At 41.6% G+C, this 23472-nt stretch overlaps 1 long non-coding RNA gene across 3 annotated transcripts; it reads left to right on the top strand.

The window, feature by feature from the left end:
• Nucleotides 1-21724, top strand: LOC124105760 (uncharacterized). Of its 3 annotated transcripts, none has more exons than XR_009226451.1 (6): nucleotides 1-116; nucleotides 11009-11478; nucleotides 13114-13274; nucleotides 13672-13740; nucleotides 14499-18449; nucleotides 20442-21724. It is a non-coding gene; the product is annotated as an uncharacterized LOC124105760 (long non-coding RNA). The 3 variants fall into 3 exon arrangements; XR_006855858.2 differs by having other exon boundaries at nucleotides 5-253; XR_009226452.1 differs by lacking the exon at nucleotides 11009-11478 and adding an exon at nucleotides 11856-12109 and having other exon boundaries at nucleotides 10-116.
• The last annotated feature ends 1748 nt before the right edge of the window (nucleotides 21725-23472 follow it).

Below are 23472 nucleotides of genomic sequence, written 5' to 3'. Positions count from 1 at the left end.
GGGAGGGGCAGGGGACCGGGAGGAAAAAGTTAGGAAAAACTTTTACCCTGAATTTGCTCAGGGGAGAAAAACGCACCAGAAAGGGAATTTGCTGGAGAGATTTGCTCCTCTTCCAGGTACACTAAAATACACATTCCTGAGCAGAAGGGTGCTTTCTCCAAAGGCTCTTGAGAGGAGAAGCTGAGAACAGCTTAATGCCTTCACCGAGAGACGTGACCCAGAGAATCACTGTAGCCCTGCCTGGTCTGAAAAGGTTGGCTTGGTCTGGGGATTCTTGGTTATCTAAATGTACGCTTCGGTAGGAGGCGAGAAGGGGGTGCGCCTTGCGAATCGCTTTTCTTCCTCCAAGCCCCAACAGACCACGTGAGCCACAATCTCCTCTCACCCCCTTCCCCAATTGTAAAATGGAGGGGCAGCCTCGGAGGAGAAATCTGAGTCGGCGGAGGAGGCGACTTCAGGCGGGAGGAAGTGCAGACCCTCGAGAGGGCCCAGAATGGGGGATGCTGGGGACCCGTGACCCAGGCCACCCGCCCGCTTGTACGGCTCAGAGCCTGGAGAGCTGGTGTGGTTTAGTGGGGTTATAAGAAAGCTAAGACAGCATTGGGGGAATGGTTATAAAAGTAACTTGAGACCAGTGCCCAGGAACACTCTGTACGGTTTAGAGCGTCTGCGGTTGCCCTGTTTTCCTTAGTTCTGCGGCGTACGGCCTTTCAGGATCCCATCTTCGTTGCAGAAGCAATCATTTCGATCCTCCATTTGGAATCTGCTTAGAAAAGTTTTAATGCGTATTAGAAACCAGTGCATGTGCTAATTAAAGGGTTTTCAAAAACACAAAGAGGGGTTACCCTTGTTCTCGGGTAGCGTTTTCTGATTGGCAAGCGTTCTTTTGTTCTCGATAGAATCTTCTCCCTGCTCCAGGCACTGGGCGCTCTCGCGCGCGTTCTGATTACTCCTGACTGGTTGGAAGTTGCCAGGGGGCCTCTCCGTTCTTTCTGGGCAGCCAGGAATATCGCGAATTCCCATGCAGTCAAGTAACCTGTTAAGAAAAAAAGAAAAATTATCTCTCACGCGCGACCCCGCGCGCGTGCACAGCCACCTACCCATACCCATACCCCCACCCCACACCAATCTTATGCTTTTAAAAAACGTTATTGCTGGCCAAGCCCTTCAGCCTGTCTCAGTTCGGGGTGCTGGTGCTCTGAGAAATTTCTGATCAGGTTGAATGTTGGCACAGTTGCTGCCTCCAGTTCGCTTCTTTAGCTAGGGGGAGAAAAAACGGATTCTGAGATCTAAGACAAATTAATTGGATTCTCTTCCCTTGAGACTTGGACGTCTACTATTTTTCTTTTATTTACTTTCTATCACTGAAGTTTTCTGAGAAACCTTCCTTCCACTTCACAGTTCTTTGTCATTTCCCACTCCTGTTAATGGTTCTAAAGGGATAAGTCCTTTGGATCAAGGTAAGGTGTCAGACTGCTCACACCCTCCATCGGCCTTCAAGAGGTATCTTTTCCTCTTAAGCATCAGTTTCCCCATCACACCAGATCTCGAGATCTCCCTCTCTCCCTCTCTCCCTCTCCCCCCTTTCCCCATTTTTTTTTCCTTCAAGTTAATAAAAAAGGTTAAGGAAACATTATTTGCTTTAAAAATGTTTCATTCCTCACTTGTATTTTTTTAAGGTCTTCCCTTTTTCTTTCTAAATTATTATTCCTATTATCTACCATTGCAGAGTGTTGATATTTCGTTGAAAGATGTTTAAAGGCAATACAGCTGCTTTGCTTTGTCATTTAAAATGTGTGTGGTGGGGGGTTAGATTCCTTTTTTCTCTCCATGAGGTTCAGGATATCCTCCTTTTCTAAATCAAATTTTCATGCTTATTCATCAGGCCACTGATCTAAGTCATCTTTGCTTATTGAGGGAGAAATACCAAGCACTGTCATCAAATAAAATGAAAACCGACAGGATAAAATACTGTTTCAAATGCAACTAAAACCAGTTTAGTCCTAGACAGCTCTGATGTTAGGTGATATAAATAATAATTTAGAAAGAAAAAAAAAGAGCCCTTAATAAAACAGACAAGGGACAAATGAAATATTTTTAAAATAATCTATGCATAAGATGCAGAAAACCCATCCCAGATGGAAAATGTCACAGATGTGAGTCTTCTTTGCTTTGTCCCAGGCAGACAAGTGCAAAAAAGTAGAGAAGCAAAGGCAGATTAAAAACAAACAAGCAAACAAAAAACATTGTTTTGTTTTTAAAGATGATTAAAAAAAGAAAAAAAGCCTCAGTCCAGGGCAGGGATGTAGCTGAGTGGTAGAGCACTTCCCTAGCATGCTGGAGACCCTGGGTTAAATCCCCCACACAATAAAAAGAAAGAAAGGAAGGAAAAGAGAGAAACACACACACACACATCTCAGTTCAATTTATTACAAAAGATAAGAATTTGCTATTTGTGAGATGTCTGCTGTAGTTTTCCATGCCTTGCCTGATACAGTATGCTCTGATTTTAAGGAGTTAAGTAATAAAAAGGAATAGATCAGGAAAAGTAAGTTCACATGGGAAGGGGCTAAATTGTCTGTTTTAGGCTTTATGACAAGTATAGTAACTTTGGTTTCCATTCTGTCTTGGATCAATTTAATTTTCTTTCCAAGCAATACCTTCCAGACCCAACTCCCAAAGGCATTTACTGGTATCTTCTTTGGAACTAAGTTAAGGGTGGAAAATTTTGTAACTGTCTGCTGCAAAACTCCCAATTGTCCCTGCCCTTTAAAATAACAAAGGTCTTTATTTCTTCACATTATAGTCATATGGTCCCACAGAAAAGTGATGCTATTCATTAGCTCCAGTTTTTCAAATGCTACTTATTTTGGCTAAGTCCCAGGTTTATCTAGTTGAATTACATTCTGATGTCAGGACAGATTTGAAAATGTCCACATTTGTGGTGCCACAATCCTTGTGGTTATAATGAAACTCCAGCTGCAGCAATTACTCATGCAAGACCAGAAAGGGCAGCTTTGAGCATATGCTTCCCTTTTTGGCCTATCTCTTACCAGACAGTTTTGACATAATAGTATTGAGGATTTGGAATATCTAGTTGACAGTTTGCCATTGACTGGTGTTCATTTTTGTTCGGGGTGTTGAATCATTCCCAAAATAAAAACATTCTTATTTCTTTTTTTCCGCCTTCTTTTCTTTCTTTCCCTGGTTTGAATCTAGGGATTGAATCTGTCACTGAGATAGATCCCTAGCCCCTGCATGCCCCCCTTTTTTTAAAATATATATTTTTTTGTTTTAGTTGTTGTTGAACACAATACCTTTATTTTATTTTTATGTAGTGCTAGAGGATCAAACCCAGTGCCTTGCACGTGCTAGGCAAGTGCTCTACCGCTGAGCCCCAGTCCCAGCATCCCCTGCACCCCTTTTTTAAATTTTTATTTTGAGACAGGGTCTCATTAAGTTGCCCAGGCTATCCTCCAACTTGCAATCCCCCTGCTTCAGCCTCCCCAGTTGCTAGGATTATAGGCATGCACCACCATGCTCAGCTAGGAATATTTTCATTTCTAAAACACTTTCAAATACCATGAAAGAGATGTCCAGATTGAAGTAGAGGAAGACCGTGCAGACTTCATGTTGATTTAATGGCAGATTCAGTCATTGAATCTGTCTGATCAACATTTCCCTTGTTGAATAAGTTCTACTATTTATCTATTGTTGTGTAACAAACACCCCAAATTGTAGCAGCTTAAAATAACAGTGTCTCACAGTTTCTACGTGTCAGCACTAAGCTTGGCCTCTGGCTTGGAGTCTGTCACAAGGCTGCCATCAGGGTGTTGGGTGGCTGCAGTTGCTTCAACACTCCTTTGAAAGTACCACTTCCAAATTCAAGTGGCTGTTGGCAGGCCTCTGGTTCTCACTAGCCATTTGCCAGAGCCATCAGTACTTTGGCATGTTTACCTCTCATAAGGCCACTAAAAATATGGCACCTTTAAAGCAGAGAGAGAGAAAGATGTCAATCAGAATGGAAACCTCAGTCTTTTTGTAACCTAACCTTGGAAGTGACATCCTGTTGCTTTTGCCATATTCTGCTCATTAGAAACAAATCATTAGATCTACTTATACTCAGTGAGTAGCAGGGGTTACAGAAAGGTATGAAAATCCAATGGAACATTTTAGAAGTTGTGTACTATGAGGGTTATTCCTTCCTTCCTTCCCAGAGTATTATGAACAAAAGGTCACAGAGAGAAACACCCCTTGGGTCTCTGCCTTTGAGGAGTCCAGAAAAAGCATCATAAAGATGCCGCTTGTATCTGATAGAATTAGAACAGAACCCTAATTCTGACCAACTTCTTTTTCAAAACAGTTGGACTTGAGGAAGAAAGAATATGGAGGAAGTTGATTAATGAAAGGCCATCAGTGATCCTGGACAAAATCTCCAAGTGCAGAAAGTGGGCCAGTCTGGGATATCAAATCTGTGCTCAGAGGACAGAGGTTCTGGATCATAGGCTACAGAAAGAGACTTTAGCTATCTGGGTTATGAGGTGAAAGTACTGCTAGTAATTGCCACTTGTGTCTTAAGGGCCAGTCAGTACAATGCCCAGATCTAGGAAGCACTGCAGACGTGGTTGGCACATACTGGTTTACTTCTGCTCTTCACCATTGACCTCATGTCCTGCCTCAGGCAAGTCACTTAACCTCTCTAGATCCCCAGCATGTTGGGAGAATTAATGCCATAATATTTACAAAATACTTTGTGATCCAAGGGTTAAAAAATCATGGGGACAGACTTCTGATTTGGTGAGGTGGGGGTGTAGTTCAATGGCAGAATGTTTACCTCACATGCATAATCAGACCCTGGGTTCTATCCCTAGCACTGCAAAATAATTAAATAAAGTACCTTAAAAAAAACAATTATGGTTTGGTTATATGGATACAAAGCAGAAAGGAGAGAAAATAAAAGGCCATATTAGATGCCTACTTTGTGGCTCTGGATCTTTGCTGAGGTTATTTTTTATATTTTATGCTGGTAAATGTCTAATTCTCTAGAGGAAAAAAAGCCCTGATCTATACATTTTCCAATTTCCATGGTGTGAACACATGGCCAATTTCAAGCCAACATGTCAGTGAACTTGGAGTCTGTAAAACATGTACATAAGCAGCAACACAAGCCCCTAAGAGCTGACTCTAGCTCACCTCTGGTTTTATAGAACTTCTCTTCAGATTGTTTTAAGAATCAAAATAAATGGAAGGAGACCCTCAGGGTTATACAGTGGAGGGGGTAGAGAGAGAGGAGGGGAGGGGAGGGGAGAGGTGGGGAGGGGGGAGGGTGGAGGATGGGAAAGGCAGCGGAGCACAACAGACACTAGTATGGCAATATGTAAATCAATGGATGTGTAACTGATGTGATTCTGCAATCTGTGTATGGGGTGAAGGTGGGAGTTCATAACCCACTTGAATCAAAGTGTGGAATATGATATGTCAAGAAATTTGTAATGTTTTGAACAACCAACAATAAAAAATTAAAAAAAAAAAAACCCTACAAAAATTTTTAAAAGCCACCACACTCATGCTATTTACATTGCAAGTGAGAACATTGATCTTCAGAAAGAATAAATAAATTTTATGTGTTAAAAAATAACAGAATTGGGACCGATATCCATGTTTTTGGACTTATCAAAGAGTCTCCTAAAATGTGTTTATGGGAAGATTAGTTACAAGAAACTACCTCCTGCTTTTCCAGTTTGGTATTTGGCAGCTTAGGTGAAACATGAAAATTTCAATTGTCCTATATCAAATTAACATGTGGCAATACAGATATTTTATTTTTTAGGTATGCTATTAATTGTAAAATGATTAACTCTTGTCATTTGAATTCAAATTTTCCTGATGACTGATAATTTTAAACATCTTTCCTATGTGCTTGTGTGCCATGGGTCTATCTTCACAGAGAGATAAAAAAAAAAAGAATCAAAATAATATTTTAAATATAATGACTATATTTATACAGTGCCAGGTGGTTTAGGTACACTATCTCTAATTTCATAACAATCTGGGGAAGTTCAAGGTATAGATTCCTTTTTATAGTAGCCAAGTTGGACTAAAACTTTTATATAATATTTTTCACTTCTTACTGCACTATTTGATGTCTTCAGGGTAAACATGACTAATCTTACTCCTTTTATATGTCTGATCAAAAGCCATCCCAACATTTAGAGAAGACCCCAAATTCTAGGCTTGGGAAATCAAGCCTGGTTAGTGATGAGTCCCTGAACATTATACTTATACAGGTCTCAAACCTTTTTGGAAGTGTCCATTAATTTTCTCTAATTTCTCAAGGAACAATTTAATCCCCTTTGTATAAGATGGACATGTGGGCATCTAGTTTAGAATATGTGGGAAATTTGGTGGCTGATCAGTCTCTCCCCAAAGGGAATTTTGGCAAGCTATCACTTCAGAGAACTAGGAAAAGCTACAAGAACCAGATTCACAGCAGTGGTGAAAGTCTCCAGAGAACCTTCCAGAAAATTGAAGGTGGAAGTTAGAGCTGTGGAGCTCATGCCTGGTGGGTCATGAGAATCATCTGAGGAATAAAATGTACTTGTGAGGGAGAGAAGGAGGAGGGGGGTGGGGAAGAAAGAGAAAGGAAGGAAGGAAAGAAGAAAGTTCAGAAACCTGAGCACTACCTCAGAAATGTTGAGTCAGAATCTCTGGTGTGGGACTTGGGGATTTAATTTTTAAAAGCTCACTTAGTGATTCTTTTGGGTTAGTCAGGCTTGGGAACTGCTGATCCAGACTTCTATTCCAAACCAGTGCATTGTGTCACTGATGCTGCTGATGCCTTATAGAATGTTTTTAGTCACTCACGAACACCTCACTCTACTTGATGAACTAGAGAAAGGAAATAATGAGACCTACAAGGAAGTCTTACATGAGGTGTGATTCTGTGTGTGTGTGTGTGTGTGTATGCACATGCACGTGTGTGCATGTAAGATAGAAAGTAGGAGAGAGGGTTAGTTCACTGTCTGGTTGTATGGTGTGATGTTGGGTCTGGGACCTTATTTATGAGGCTCAAGTTCACAGTGGCTATTCTGAAATGTAACAGCTGCTGCTCCCACAGTGCACTTGGTACCATTTTCTCAGACTGACATTGCCATCCTTGTACTACATGAACCTTGACCTCAGAGATTGAGCAGGAATAGATGATGTGACCCAGTCATGAGGTTGTCTGGCATGAGGCCACTGTCCAACAGGTGTGCCTGCTAGATAGCAAATGGCCACCTAACTAGATTCTTCTTGGGGGGGGGGTCTAAAGGTAAATATACTGGCAGAAGATGAGAAACTTTCAGTGAGACCGGGAAAGTAGAAACAAAAGAAGGAAGGGGACAGGAACATTTGTTTCAAGAAGACTAAAAGACCAGGTTACAAGAGTTGCTTCCTGGCTCTTCCTGCCCTCAGAATCCTAGCATCCCTGGCTGCTTGTCTTTTACCATATTAATCACAGTGCCAGGAACTGGAAAAGGCTGAAAACAGGTCTCTTCCTACTTTCCCCTGGGCAGCGTGGGCCCTTAGCTGCAGAAGGCTGAACGCAGGCTCAGCACCAGTCTAGCAGAGGCATCCACTCTGGGCTGGCTAGCAAGGCTCACTTTTGTAGCCACCTTCACCTTGCTCAATAGCCTGGATTAAGAATGCCAGAGTATACTTTCCATGATTGCAACTGACATTGAGTTGACTGTGATTGCAAATGTGTAAGAAGGAATATCTGTAAAGTCCCAGGAGAACTCTTTCTTCTATGTTGTTTGGAAAAACAAATAAGTATGCTAAAGCATATAGTGTCCTCAGCATTGAATAGAGATGCTAGTTTCCCTCAATATGGTTGAGAGCCACAGCCCAGTCAGAATGACGCCTGGCATTTGTCAGAGGGAATGGTTGAAAGGTGACGCCAGCCAGCGAACCATTGAGATGATGATTTGCATTAAGCTATATATAATTGCTGTGTTGCTGGATTGATTGAATTGTATATTTGACCTTTACTGTGGGCAATAGGGCGGCTCTTGCTGCCTCGGGCGCCCGCTTCTTTGGAGTTCCCGAGCAGTTCTCCCAGGGGTTGGGGAGATTGGGCGCACGGAGCCCGGTGGAAGGAGTGTGTTCCTGTGTGGTGTGCAGTGCCGATGAGAGTTCGGGAATAAAGAGTTGCTGTTTGAATCTACAAGGCTTTGTGGCAGCTTGGTTATTTGTGCCCAGCCAGACTGCGGAACAATATCTCTTTTCCTCTTTTCCAGTGATAGAACTTCCAGTCTTTGGCTGGATATACGACCAAGTTGCATAAAGATTCCATTTTCCAGCCTCCGAATGGCAGCCACTGAGTTCTGGCCACCAATGTCAACAATATTGTTGTGTGCAACATGAGGGAACCAGATTTCCCCTTCTCCCCTCCTTCTAATGCCAGAACTCCAGAGGTGACCTTGGGAAAGGAGTAAAAGATAAATGGGCTGGGGTGGCTGACACTGTGACATACCATGCTGACCTGAACAAACTCCCTCTGGATTTCTCGAATAGAAATAAACTTCTGTTTTGTTTTAGCTAACATTATTTGAGGTTTTCCTATGTTCACAGCCAAGATTTGTCCTATTTATTGCGATGGCCTGGTGAATAGTAGGCACAATCCAATGTTTTTGAGAGCTCTTTGTACTGTATTCTTTCTTACATTTTAGTGTCTTCTTATCTTACCTGTTTATTTGGAAGTCCTTGAGAGTAGGAATCTTCTCTTATTTTTCTCAGTTGCCTTTCACAAGGCAGATGTTTGATATGAATTTGTGCAGCTCATCAATCAGATGAGGTTTCATGAAAATAAAGACTTATGAATGGCAGAGATAAAGAAGAAAGACTAGCTAGGGACAAAAGACCTGGGAATAGTTAAGGACCACAAGTGCATATCAACGATGTACTACTATCGATCTTAAATTGAAGATAAACTTGGGACATGAAAATGAAATTAAGTGATACGAAGGAACTGGTATGAAGAGTACCTCAAATGAGTTTAAAAGACGATTATTCTCAAAGGAGAGGTGCGGGTGGTGGGAGAAAGATTGAATTTTTAAAAACCTGCTTGCTGGGGCCACCTCTGGAAAGTCTGTTAAAAGCTCCCCAAGAGATTCTAATGTGAAGCCAGGATCCAAAACAGCTGACAAGAAGACAAGGTGAAAGTGTTGGTTTCTCTTGGGAAAACATACGAAGTCATTTAATTATGTCCTCAAACGCATGCAAGTCTGTTTTGAGATGGATGGTTGCATTTCTCTCTCCATTGGATCCTTTTAGGAAAGACTTCAGGGACAGCCAGGAAACTGAGAAGAACCCTCATTGTCCTGATCCAGCCACTAGCCCCTTGGCCTAGCCAGTGGGTGTACCTTTGCAGAGGCTCTTCCTCGGGGAGCAGGGCTTTGTGATCTAGTTCCTCACCTAAGCCAGGACTTCCTACAACAGGGACTGTCATGCATGGTCCTGGAATGGAGCCCATTTCTTCCCGGCCCCTGATAACTGGCTTCCATCTGGCTGGGCTCTGCACCCTGAGTGTTCTCCTGAGGGCCACTTGCCCATCGCTTTTCTTCCCTTTTACATTTCCACTTAGCCCCTCCCCCCACTTTTCCCTGCCTTCTCCCTATTATTATAAATGGCACTTTAAACTCTAGAGCCAGGCTCTTCAATTAAGGTGTAGACAAAGTGGTTTGACTCCACTTGATTAAAAACTCTGTGAAAGAGAACCCAAACCTCAAAACATTTGCCTTTCAAAGCCAGGAGAGCAGGAGGGAGAAACTGTTAAGTGATCTCGAATTTGCCAGATGTCAGTTTAAAGGGGCCTAGGAATTCCTCAGCCATTGTTTACCAAATCCTTCCTCCAAACCTCAGTGAACCAGGGGCTGGGCTACCTGGCAGAAAAGGCCGCTGAAAAGCCACGGCTGGATCCCAAGGGGCGGGGTGGGAGGTGATGGTGGTGGCAGCGCTGCCCTCGGTGGGAGTCATCTGAATCTTGATTTCCCCTGGTAATTACCTGGGGCTGCCCTTCGAGAAATCAGTTCTCTTTGCAGTTGGGAAATTAACCCTTAATCTCCACAAATGAGGGCAATCAACCCATTTACTAAATAAACACAGATCATTACAGACTGGCTGCCCCTCTTTGTGATTTAATTTGAGAATGGCTTCACCTGAGGAAGGATCAAGGAATGGCTGGACTGGAGTGACCTGGTGGGGTCTCTAAGCTGCGATGGCAGTGGTGGCTGAGGGCAGGCAGAGTGAGCTGGGCTAAGACTGGAGAGGCTTTTGAAATGTCCTTCTCTAGAGAAAATCTGAGTCTCTTCTGGATTTATCTGGGTGGTGGTGGCGGCAGGGGGGTTCTGTTTCTTGGTGTTAATTTTGGCTTTGAAAGTGTGTGAGGTGGTTAAAGCAACTGCTATTAGAATGCTGGCGATCCGAAGCCTCTGGAATGGGAACAGAGGAACCCTTTATTTCTCAGCTCACTCATTAATATGTTGAGGAATCTCTCCTTGCATTTAATTCCCTGCTTCAGTCACCAGTTACTCTGTTTATATGTAATCACAGAAGTTTATTTAAATCATGGCAGTTGCATTGCAGTGGGGTTCAGGGTGCTGTGCCAGGCGGATGTGCGTGCTCAAGAAATGACTGAGTGACTGAGTAAGGTATAGCTTAACTTGAAAAAGGAGTCATAAAACCACATGGCCTTTATTTAGAGCCTACCAAGTGTCAAGCTCTGAGCCAGAGGCTGGGCACATATGTCTCTGCCTTCCTGAATCTTACCATCTTGATTAACAGATGAATGTGGTTTTCTGCTGTGACCTCGAATTGGTCTCAAAATTATAATGAGACTTCAGCACTGAGCTAGGGAGCCAGCCTATCCTGTGACTTAAAAAGGAGAGGGTGAATTGGAGAATGAGTCAGGGATTTATTTTTCAGTAAGGACCTCAGAGTCCAGTAATTCCTTCCTTTTATTTTACAGGTAAGAAAGCTCAAGGCCCAGATGGTGGAGTGAATTGTCCAAGGATTGACAGAACTGGGACTGGAATCCACACATTTTGGTTCCTGGGACCCTGTTTTATCCAAGAACCTTGCACATAAAATGGCCTGACTTTGTGCTCTCTACTTCCTGCTCCTCTCAAACTAGAAATGGCTTGCAGGAGCTCCAAAGTAAAAGATCAGAGCGACTAGTCTAAGCCACCGCAGGGTGGCTTCTGTCCTGACCCCTCACACCTGGGCCTTTCACTGGGAGAGGGCGGAGAAGCCGCTGTTGGGGTCCAGCCTGATCCCAGCGGCAGGGGAGGGAGGTGGCTGTTCCTGTTGGCTGTCTGAGCCGGGCAGTGGGCTGCTGGCCTATTCCTGGGGCCTCCAGCAGACTTGTGAAGAGCTGCTGCCAAAATGGAAGAGTCAAAACAGCCCCCGGAGATGGGAGAGGAAGCATTTAGAGAAGAGGTAAACAAGAGAAGCGACAGACTTCTCACTCTAGCAAAAGGCACTTTGGTTTACTTGTGAAACTTCACTCCTCCTCTTCCCCCAGCCTTAAATTTGTAAAGCTGGTCCAGGCTCCAAGAGATGGCCCATGATTTTAAAGCCTGAGTTCTGAGGACCATATTGGTCTTGCTGTGTTTTTGGCACCCAGGGTGGTGATGTCCTGACTTAAATTCCAGCTAACAGCGGAGGCTAAACCCGCTGACTGACTCCAGTGTCTAATATTAGTCATATTGTTACTATTTTTATTAGTAGCTAACATTTATCTGCTACTCACCCCTGTCAGGCATGGCATTGCGTTAAGCCCTTAACCTGACCCCCTTAATTCCTTGTCTTCACAGCAGGCTTTGGAAGTGGCTACCCTTTATTTAACCCATTTTAAAGATGGGGAAATCAAGGTATGTAGAGGTCCAGTGTCACATAAGCAGTAAGAAAAGGATTGAAACTTTGAGCTCCGTTCTTTCTTTGAAGAAAGGAAATTGTGGGAAGGAAAGAAGAAAAGGGAAGAAATTTAATTTGCTCCTAACAGCATGAGCCAGCCAGGTGCCTAAGTGTTTTCTGGCTTGGAGAAAGCCCCCAGACAGCAAAGAGAAGGGTGAGTTCCTGTTGTTTACAGAAGCCTAGGTGAGGACACATGTCTGTCTCTAAGAGGACATCACAAGAGCAGGATATTCATAGGATGCTGGGTCAGTGTCAGGTACTTAGGACACCTTTCCTCGTAACCAGCTCACATTTCTCACTCTGCTAGGAGGAGTGGGGGAGTTTTTCCATGACCATTTTTAAAGCTCTTAGTTTTGGTATCATATCGTGGGGACTCTTTTCCTCTTTCTTTGGAGATACGATTTGAGAGGCTTGACTGACAACCCAGGTTTGTGGGTTTGACTCCTCGATTAGTAGCTTATTAGTTATGTAGCTTTGGATAAGCTATTTAATTTCTCTGGAGCTCAGTTTCCTCATCTGTAAATTGGTAATCATAATGTCACTTGCCTTATAAGATTGTGAGGATTAAATGCAATAGCACAATGAACTCAGCACCTGGCATGCCATTAATGTTCAATAAAAGGTAATTATTATTGGTCATTGCTTAAAGAGGCAGTTCAGTCTAGGAAGATGGGAGCTGAAGTTTCTGATTTCTCAGAAGGCTGCCGGTATCCTTTATGCTCAGTTGAGAATGAAAATACTGTAGGAATAGCCGGGCCAGAGGAAAGGCAGGCTTCCATCTGAATATTTCCAATGAACTAGTAAGCTGAAAAGATGTCTATTTATAAGTTGCGACAGACCACAGGAGCTGTTGAAAAGAAAGATTTCTTTTCCAAATCTGGATACTTACACCCCATAGAAAAGATATTTTGGGCCTCCCATGTTTATTTCTACGCATGTCCTTTTTAGGCATAGGTCTTTCAGAACCAAGAACTGTGCTAGGTATGAATGAAAGCGGGGGGGAGCCTTCCTTCCTAGCACTATGTACATAGAGTTTATCAAAATAATCAAAGTCTTCAGAGCAGCTGACCTTCTGGTGGAAAACAGAAAAAGTGAAGTCCCAATGGTACATTTTTCACCTTGTTCAACTTTGCTTTTTTTTTTTTTTTTTGGTACCAGGGATTGAACTCAGGAGCACTCAACCACTGAGCCACATACCCAGCCCTATTTTATATTCTATTTAGAGACAGGGTCTCTCTGAGTTGCTTAGCGCCATTGCTGAGGCTAGCTTTGAACTCATGATCCTCCTGCCTTGGCCTCCCAAGCTGCTGGGATTCCAGGTGAGCACTGCCGCACCCAGCTCAACTTTGCTTTTTATTTTTGACCTTTCTATTTCATTTGGAATACAAGCCAATTAGAAATGCCCTCAGAGCATTCTGGAATCTAGACTGGGGTTGTAGCTCAGTGGTAGAGTACTGGCCTGGCCCTGGGTTCTATCTGTAGCTCCATGGAGGGCGGAAAGCCTCTGGAATCCTGTCCATCTTTGCAAGTGAAAGACTCAGAAGCAGTTATTGGCCTGGAAAATCCCTGGTAGGCAGTGTCTACATCCAAACCATATTATTATTTCCCAGGAGGCTTTTAATAAATATGTATTGAATAAAATAAAGTTGCTTTCTATCTTTCTTTACATACTAATTTTTTAAATTTTTAAAAAATACTTATTATTATTATTTTTAGGTGGACACAATATCTTTATTTTGTTTTATGTGGTGCTGAGAATCGAACCCAGTGCCTCAAGCTTGTTAGGTGAGTGCGCTACCACTTGAACCACATCCTCAGCCCCTAATTTTTTTAATTTAAGATCATTTTCCCATCATAATTTCTGAAAGTTAAAGCACTGAAGTTTGTGTTTATGTATATGAAATAACAATTAATTGTCTGAGTTGGGCCCAAACTCTGTCCCCCACTACAAAACTGCAGTGGTCCCTAGACCTATCACCATGGCCTCCTCTTGAATAAAGTTTGCCTTACCATCTATAAAAAACAAAACAAAACAAAACAAAACAAAAGAACAGACAAAACCAATTAATTACAATCCAGGGGTATGGCTCAGACAGCATTTACCTAGCATGTGCAAGGCCCCAGTTTCATCCCCCAGCACTGGAAAAACAACAACAAAAAAAGGAAACAAACAAACAGTTATAAAAATGCTGTTTTATGGTGTACCAAGTGAAAAACGGTGGTCTCTCATTTATGGCTTCTATAAACATTAAAGACTTTGAACACCTCAAGCTCTAAAAATACCATCTTATTCTTTAAAAAACCTCACATTGTTTTTTTAATAATATATATATATTTTTAGTTATAGATGGACACAATATCTTTATTTTATCTTTATGTGGTGCTGAGGATCGAACACAGTGTGCATATGAGGCGAGCGCTCTCCCTCTGAGCCACAATCCCAGCCCAAAAAAACCTCACATTCTTTTGATAAATGTAGAAAAAAAAACCTCATAATTGCTTTAAAAAGTCTAATATGTTTTTATTTCCATTTTTTTTTTTAGATGCAGAAATGGAGACTTAAAGAGGCTGAATAATTTGCCCAATATCATAGAGCTAGTAACTCTTGGGGCTGGAATTTGAACCCAGGCAGTCCTGCTCTAGCATTGGAGCTACCACTTGGTCACACCAGCATATCAGGTGTGTGTGTATCTCTGGCCAATTAACCTTTCTGGCTGGCAAAATCTCACCTCTACCTGAACTCCAGGGAGAGAAGGCTATCTTTAAAGGTTCCCATTTCATTTTTCAGTTTAATTGTTAGAAAGTCCTTCATTATATTGAACTAAAATCTGCCTCCCCAAGGCTTCCATTGATCTTCACAGTACAAATTTAATCCCCCTTCCATACAAACGCTCTCACACAGATGTGTGCCACCCCGCCCCCATGCCTCTTCCTGCGCATCGTTTGTGGGAACACTGGAAATAGGCCCTCTCATGGTTCCAAGCCCCCAAAGCAGCTGAGGCCAAGGGGAGGCTGGATGGAGCTTATGGAGGGGGTGGAATGTTAAATCAGGTATTGCAAATAGCTCCCAGGCAATATTTAGAACCATGGGCAAGAATTTCTTGGGAACTAGCTGAGTGGTCCTATCATCCCTGAATTATATGCCACCCTGTATCATAGATGTTGCTATAAGATGTATTTGGTCCTAAAATTGGGGAGCACAGTGGAATAGCTGTGACTGTGACCCTCTGATTTATAGCTGAATCTTTATTCCAACTTAATGAGGTTCCCTAGGAAAGGGAACCATGTGCAAAAAAATTAGTGAGGATGAGACACAGAAAGACATAAAAATGGAGAGGATGAAGGACCCCAGTGATATGAAAAGCGGTTCTGCAGCAGGAAAGATGGCAGCAGATAAGGCAAGGAGATAAATGAATACCTTGGTCTGGACATGAAAGAGCTGGAAGTGTTTGTCTTCTCCACTGATTACATAATAGAAATCAGAACACTTAAGAAAGTTGCCAGGTGGATATAGTACTAAAGCAACCAAGCCAGCTCCCCTAGAGGGCTTCATGGAAAGGAATGAGAAGAAGCACCTTTGACAGCAATCTTTAGCTATCTTCTGTCCCTTTCTCCCCTCAACTACCAGCTTTTAGTTTGACTATGGCACCCAATGGATTCATGGCCTATTATCTATCCTTTTGTGGTCACATGGCCAAGAATTTCCAAAAGGTCAGCAATGATGACAGCCCCAAAACCTGGTAGAACCCAAATCCTGACCCCCAACCGAAGATCTTTGGAGAAATGGCAAAGATATGCAATAAAATAAAGATGCCTCTGTTGTGCTAATTGTGTGTTCAAACATCCATTCAAAGACACGTGGGCCAGGCCTGTAGCTACAGTGGTAAGCAAGACCAACTCAGTCTCCATGTCAGGCTAATCAGACTCATTGTGCAAAACTCTGTGTTAGCCTGAGCTGGTATGAAGCTCTGATCATCTCAGCCCCCTTTTAGGACTTTTAGGAAGGAGATGTGGAGGGTGAACATTTTCTCTGCAGTTGGAATAGGATGCTGCTGGCTGGATACTAGCTCTGCCTGTGTTGGCTCTCTTCTTGGAGATGTGAGGTGTACAGCTATGGGGGTGGGGGCGTAGGGTGCTTCTCAGAGGAATATCCACAGGCTTCCCCCCTTCACACTCCATTGGACAATTCCCCTTTGTCTAAATTTGGATATTGCTCTCTAATGCACAGAGGCTAAGCGTAGCAGTGTCAGCCTCTCCTGGAATATGGGGCCAGGCCTTTGAGCAGACAGGCATTCCTCATCTTCAGTCTCTCAGCATCTCAGAGCGATTAACATAACATGACACCAGGCCCATCAAGATAAGGATCCTAATGGCCACAATGGCTTCCCTTTCTTCCCCCAGCCCTTCTTTATTGCTCTGTGCTTTCCGCTCACTTCCAGCAGGGAAGAGTTTAGAAGCATGGGGCTAGGCCAGCCGTTCTGCAGGCTGCTTCCCGCAAGGCTTGTGCGAGGGCTCCAGGGACGGGAGGCATTTCCCTTTAATAAGCTTCTCACACTACATTAAAGATAAAAGGGGAAGGGAAATATTTATATTCTGACAAAGCAGCTCTTCCCTTCAGGCTCTTGTTTTATTTATTAACTTGCTCTGTCCCTCTCTCTCTCCTCTCTCTCTGTTTCAGGGGCTAGGCATTTGCGGTCCTTCTCCCCTTTAGTCATTAATTTTGTGGGTGAGTGACAGTGACAGGGGGACTTGGAATTGTTGTCAAAGAGACGGGATTGTAGGTGGGTGCCATTCCCAGGGGACACAAACAGCTGTTTCTCCATCCTCCTGGGAGCTACTTCCCATTACCACTCTTATTATATAGCACCTGGACGGTGGAATAGATCACACTGGTTAAGTTATGTCATTTTTAAATGAAGCTGTGTCAGTGGGCAAATTGTCAGAGGTATGGTAACCTAGGTGGGTGGCTGTGTGCCGGGGATCTCTTCGACCTCCTGTTTTATGACACATTTTCTTCTCTCACAGAGATGATCCCTTAAGGAGGCTTATTTCTTCCCAGCTAATCTACCCAGAGCCAATAAAACATGGGTATGCTGTTCTGAATCTTGATTTATCCTTTTGCAATGATTATCGTTAAAGTTTCAGACCACCTATTGTTCTAAAGCTGTGGCAGGTTGTTAAGGAGTTAATCCTCTATTCCCTACCCACCACTTACCCCCTTTAAGGAGTCTGCCTTGATTAGTGGAGGCAGGAGGACAGGAGAGGTTAGGTTCTGCTCTTTTGGCTTGGGTAGTAAGTACCTGGGAGTTGAAGCTTCTGCTTTTTGGTAATTTCTTTTTCTTTTTAAAAATGACACATGATCATCACTTAAAAATTCAAGAACAAGGAAAGCAACAAATGACCTGCCCATCTGTGGAGAAGCAAAGGTGGGTCAAGAGCTCAGATTTTGGAGCCTGCATCTCTGGGCTGGATCCTTTAGCTCTACCATGTATTAACAGCAGGAGACAGTGCCCGGCCTCAGTTTCCTTACCAGTAAAATGGGGGTGATGGTAATATCTTCTTCTTAGGAATCTTATAAGGATTAACTTTGTAGATGCATGTACAGTACTTAAAATAACTTGTAAGAATCAGCTATTGTTATTATTACCGTCCAAAAATAACCAGTGAATAATACTTGATACATATACTCCAGATTTGTACATATACCGTGTGTGTGTGTGTGTGTGTGTGTGTGTGTGTGTGTGTGTGAAGGGAGAAAGAGAGCAGACAACAGAAATGATCTTATAATAACATGATCATATTATTTATGCTTTTAAAATTAGTAAAAGCATTAGGTCTAGGTTTATCTGAACAGAAGAAAGGAATCACATAATATTAATGAACTTGAAATATTATAACTCCTGAATGACAAGAAATATTCATTTCTAAAATATCATTCCAAGGTTAAAAAAAAAAAAGATGATGAAAACCAATGGAAGGGTCGGGTGCATGGTTGGATTTGACCAGTTGCCTTGTGATGAAAAATGACAGTGCTCTCAGGCTTCTTCCTGTTGCTTCTATGATTTTTAATTTGTTTGGGTCTATAGCATCTGCATTCTGATTTGCATCTGTTTATTTCTCCAGAGGGTAAGTCCTCACTTGATATTTAATTGGATTCAATGTTTACTGCTAGTCTATGTTTCTGGATAAGAGAGTCCATGTGATTAAGTAAATAAGAAGGTTTTAGTAAGTGATAAAGAAGGTCTGTGTTAGTTGGTTATATATGTAAGTTTTTTGAGCAAGTAATCTTAAAGAAATTAAATAGCTGGTTAAACAAGAACTGTTGTTTTAGAGAATTATGCTATGTTATTTCTTTAAAAGCTAAATTTGGTTAATATAAAAACATCAATGTAATTGTGGTGCTATTAATGTGTTCATATCTTACAGGTATTCAAGTCTGTAAGGTAGAAGCTTTAAAAGAGCATTATATCAAGCTGGTGTTCTAAAGTTGTACGGTAATTTTAGGCTTAAAAGAAAAACATGTTGGATATTTATTTATATCATTTGTGTTCTATAACTAGACTTGTTATCAATAAGATATGTAAAGTTCTATGTTACGTTTTACACTAAGATACAATTTAAATGTATTTTTAAGTTAATGAGAGCCTAATCTGTGTAAAAGTTTTATTGCAAAACACAAAAGTACTTTGCTACTTTTCTACAAAATGTTAAAATCTTTCAGTCTTTCTTTAATTCATATTTTAGATGTGATATTATATTGTGTTAGTTAATATTTTTGTAAACTTGAGCAAGAATTTATGTAGGCTTTATAAAATTATGTCTAAAAAACAAAGATCAGCTTCAGAACTATAGTACTTAAGATTTATGAAGAACCCCGCCTTACCTGAAATAAGGCTCTGTGTCCTATCTCACAACATGTAAAAATGACTATGAAAGAAGTAGGCCAGATTTAGTACATTTAAAGTTGTGTCCAAAAGTTGGTTTTTGTCAAGATTACTAGAATCTCAAACAGGGGATTATAATGTATAACTCTGCCAAAATTCAAGGTAGCTATTACATGAACTAATTATGTTTTTACTCTTGTTAATTTTATTTTGTAGTTTTCTTATAAATTGTCTAAAGATTGCCTGTTAATGTTTTGCAGAGGTACTGATTTAAGAACACACAACCTGGGTTAGTTTAATTTTTTTTTTTTTTTTTTAAAGAGAGAGAGAGAGAGAGAGAGAGAGAATTTTAGTTTTCAGCAGACACAACATCTTTGTTTGTATGTAGTGCTGAGGATTGAACCTGGGCCGCACGCATGCCAGGAGAGCGAGCTACCGCTTGAGCCACATCCCCAGCCCACTTGGGTTGATTTAAGATAACTCATTATCACCTACAGGATAGAGAGATAGGCATTAAAGCCCAGTACTCTTAATATAAAGCTGTTGAAATTTATTTGCTGGATGTTTAAGATTTAAGTTTTAAAATTAAAGTTAAGTTAAAAGGGCCAAGAAAACCAATATTTGGCTCTTGCCCTCTGAGTCAGTCTGAATCCAGGGAACAGGGGACTTCTCTAAAGAGCTTTGCAACTCTGGGCCACATAACCTCCTGATCAGGGAGATTAATGAGACCACTGGAGAACAGAAAGCCAATCAGTGCATTTGCTATGAAGAGGAGGGTCATCAGAGAAGGGAGACATCCCTGATGCTTCCAAGGGAAGCCACATGGTCAAGCAAGGCCTGGACCCTTCCTAGCACAAATGGCACTAGCGGAACTGAGAAGCTGCTGTAAAGTTCCCCCAAGACTCCCAGAGAAACTCAGCTGACTGTTAACCATAGATAGAAACAAAAGTCAGTTTGACTTGCTTCATCTTAAACACTTAGCAAAGACAGTTAAAACCAAAACACAGCTATTCCTGGGCATTTTAAATAATAATAATAGTTAAATGTAACTTCCAAGAATAAGTAAACTGGAGGCTACAAAAGAGATTCTTAGGCAAGAATGCCTGATAACTATTAAAAAGGAACTGTCAGAGTAGTTTTTAGTTTAAGGCCTACAGCTATTTCTAACCTACACAGGTAGGCTTGGTGTTTGCTAGTATGATTATCCAGCCCTGAGTAACAAAATTAAAGGTTTCTCTATTAGACACAGAGGTCATACTAGAAAAAGGATTTTTCAAGATCAGATGACATTAAATTATTAAACTGTATCTTAAGGGGAAGGACATCTGTAACCCTAAAAGTTAAATGTTGTGTTTACATCCCTGACAATTCTGGCAATGTGACAAATATCCTTAAAGATATACATGCTCAGATAGAAGCCATGTCCTCACCAACTTTGTCATGGGAACAAGATCTTAGCTCCTGGGTCTCTGTTACTTCCTGGTAGAAAACATTGTTAGTCTCTGTCTTTGACATCATACTCATTGGCATATTCCTGTGCTGTGGCATTTATTGCTCCATCAATCTGGTTCCAGTACTAATGAATTCTTGTTTCTCTTATAGGCCACCCATCCACTCAAATGGCCCTCCAGCCTATTACTTCTCAATCAGACTTCTATCATGGACCACTCCATAGACCCGATTTCTAAAGGGGGACTCCAAACTGCTTGCCCAACATCATTCCCTTTCAGCCTGAAGAAGCCAGAACGATCTTTGCCTCCTTTCCTTACAGCAGTAAGGAGTTCCCAAAATTAGAGGGGGGAACGAAGCCAGATTTAAAGTTAGGTAATCAGTGTAGTTAGGTAAATCGGGTCTAATATCCAGTGAAATCTAAATGGAGGCCATGTTGAGAATGAATTGAGCAACTCTCTTGGAATGTTAATGAAGTCCAGGAAAAAGCCCAAGGCCAAGGTCCATCCCAAAGAAGTGTTAATGAACAGCCCCAGCAGATTTAAAGATAGCCCATCCCAAAGAAATGTTAATGAACAGCAAACTTGAAGATGCTGACTCGGAAGTGCCCAGATTACTTCTTTGGCCCACCTGTGTCCCAACCCTTTGGGCCTTCCCACCTACATTCCATCACCGAAAACTGTAAAATGGAGAGACAACCGCACTTCCATGGATTCTATCTCTTGGGTCCCCTTCTTCCTCCGAGAGAAGTCTTTTCTGCTGTCCTTTAATAAACTTCTAACTTTCCACTCTGAAAAAAAAAAAAAAAAGCAAACCAATGGAAGGGTCGGGTGCATGGTTGGATTTGACCAGTTGCCATGTGATGAAAAATGACAGTGCTCTCAGGCTTCTTCCTGTTGCTTCTATGATTTTTAATTTGTTTGGGTCTATAGCATCTGCATTCTGATTTGCATCTGTTTATTACTCCAGAGGGTAAGTCCTCACTTGATATTTAATTGGATTCAATGTTTACTGCTAGTCCTTTTATCAAGGCTTTCACTTACTAATTCTCTAATTTGGTCAATTTCTTGACTAGCTGTATTTAATAGTCAAGTAGTTTTTTTCTTATCTTTTCTGCCTCATTGGGAAGGGCCATGGATGCTTTTTTCCTCCAGTTCTGTCACAGAACTGCCTGTTCCCTCTCTGCTCAGAAGGACTGCTTGCCCAGTGTAACCTGCTGGAGCTCTCTGATTCCTGTCAGGACCTTGGAGGCACCCCTCCATCACCTTCTGGCACTGAATGCTGTTAGTCAGAAGGATAAAGCCGGGTTTATGGTTTCCTTTCGTTGGGTCCTGGGTTTTCATGAATGCTTGAAGAATTCCCTCTCTCTTGTGTGTTTTTGGTTTTTTTTTTTGTACTTGGGATTGAACCCAGGGGCACTTTACTACTGATCCACATTCCCAGCCATATATATATATATATATATATATATATATATATATATATATATATATATAATATATTTATATATAAATATATATTAAATAATATATATTTATATATAAATATATATTAAATAATATATATTTATATATAAATAATATATATATAAATAATATATATATATCTAATATATTTATTTTTCAGTTTTCAGTGGACACAACATCTTTATTTTATTTTATGTGGTGCTGAGGATCGAACCCAGCACCCCGCTCCTGCCAGGCGAGCGCGTTACCTTTTGAGCCACATCCCCAGCCCTTATTTATACTTTTTTGAGACAGGGTCTCACTAAGTTGCTGCAGCTGGCCTTGAACTTGCAATTCTGCCTCAGCCTTTCAAGTCACTGGACTTGGCAGGTATGCACCACCACACCCAGCCTTGTTCTTTGGTGCTTTACTACTGAGCTATATGTCCTTTTTACTTTTTAAAATTTTGAGATAGGGTCTCACTAAGTTGCCCAGTCTAGCCTCCAACTTGCAATCCTCCTACTTTGGCCTCTAGAGTAACTGGAATCATCAAAACTGATGAAGATTTCTTAGAAGTCCTGTTGATGGTTTTCATATCAAATTTCCCTAGTTTAGAGTTTTTTTTTAATATTTATTTTTTAGTTATAGATGAGCACAATATTTTATTTTTATGTGGTGCTACGGATCGAACCCAGTACCTCAGGCTTACTAGGCAAGTGCTCTACCTCTGAGCACAACCCCAGCCCTAGGGTGGATATTTTAAATCTGTAGATTCAAGTGTTCTTTGAGACTGGAGGAATTTTTTTTTTTTTTTAATTATGTTCTCAAATATTTTTTCTCTTTTCTTTTGGGTGTAAAGAGGAATTTCCTCTTTCAGAAAAAGATGTCAATTTATCCTTTATTTTGATTTATTTCTTTGTGTTTGCTTTAGTCCATGTCTTTCCCTTTGATTAAACTCAAGTATTTCCAGATATGTTTCACTTTTAAGGCTGGTCTTTTTGTGCCTTACCTTTTTTCTTATTCATAGGTGATGATGTTTTGGTTTTCTCCCCTTGCTCACTCCTTATACTGGTTTTTGAACCTAGGGGATCTCTAACACTGAACTACTTCCACAGTCTATTTCAGTTTTTATTTTGAGACCCGGTCTTGCTAAATTGCCCAGGCTGCCCTCAAACTGGTGATCCTCCTGCCTCCTCAGCCTCCTTAGTTGTGGATTACTGGTGGGCATCCCACCACACTTGGCAATGTTTTGGTTCTTGATTGTTTCTTTAGATTCCCGATTTCTCCTTTTATTGCATTCTTTTGTTGATTTTTTTCTAGTTTACTATGTGTTTGCCCCTGAGGGTCACCAAAGAAGCAGAGAGATTTTCTCACCCCTGACACCAATAGTACAGAACAGACACAGAAGAACTCAAATAACCATCAAAGCCCTGTGTAAGTTCAAGATGGGTGATGAGACATCAGGTGCTGTATGTTGAGAAGGTGAAGTTGGGACAAGTTGGTGGCTGGGGTGTTCAAAGACCTGAGATAGAGGGCTGAGCAGCATTTCAGTGATGCTCTGGTCTGTGGAAGACTGGCAGAAGAAGGCAGGTGGTGGAAGGTGGGCATCACAGTGTAGGTGGGAGCCACACTAGGCAGGGTTCATTGGGCACAGGGTTTGGATCCTCAGGCTTCACATTACCTGGGTTCCAGTTTTCATTCTATTATTTGCTAGCTATGTGACTTTAAGCCAGTACTTG

This window comes from Marmota monax, unplaced genomic scaffold (assembly GCF_021218885.2).
Source record: "Marmota monax isolate L192 unplaced genomic scaffold, Marmota_monax_Labrador192_F-V1.1 WCK01_AAM20220418_F8-fsc00095, whole genome shotgun sequence".
In the NCBI taxonomy this organism is placed as follows: domain Eukaryota; kingdom Metazoa; phylum Chordata; class Mammalia; order Rodentia; family Sciuridae; genus Marmota; species Marmota monax.
Note: the sequence above shows the minus strand (reverse complement) of the source record. Positions and strands in the feature narration are given on the sequence as shown.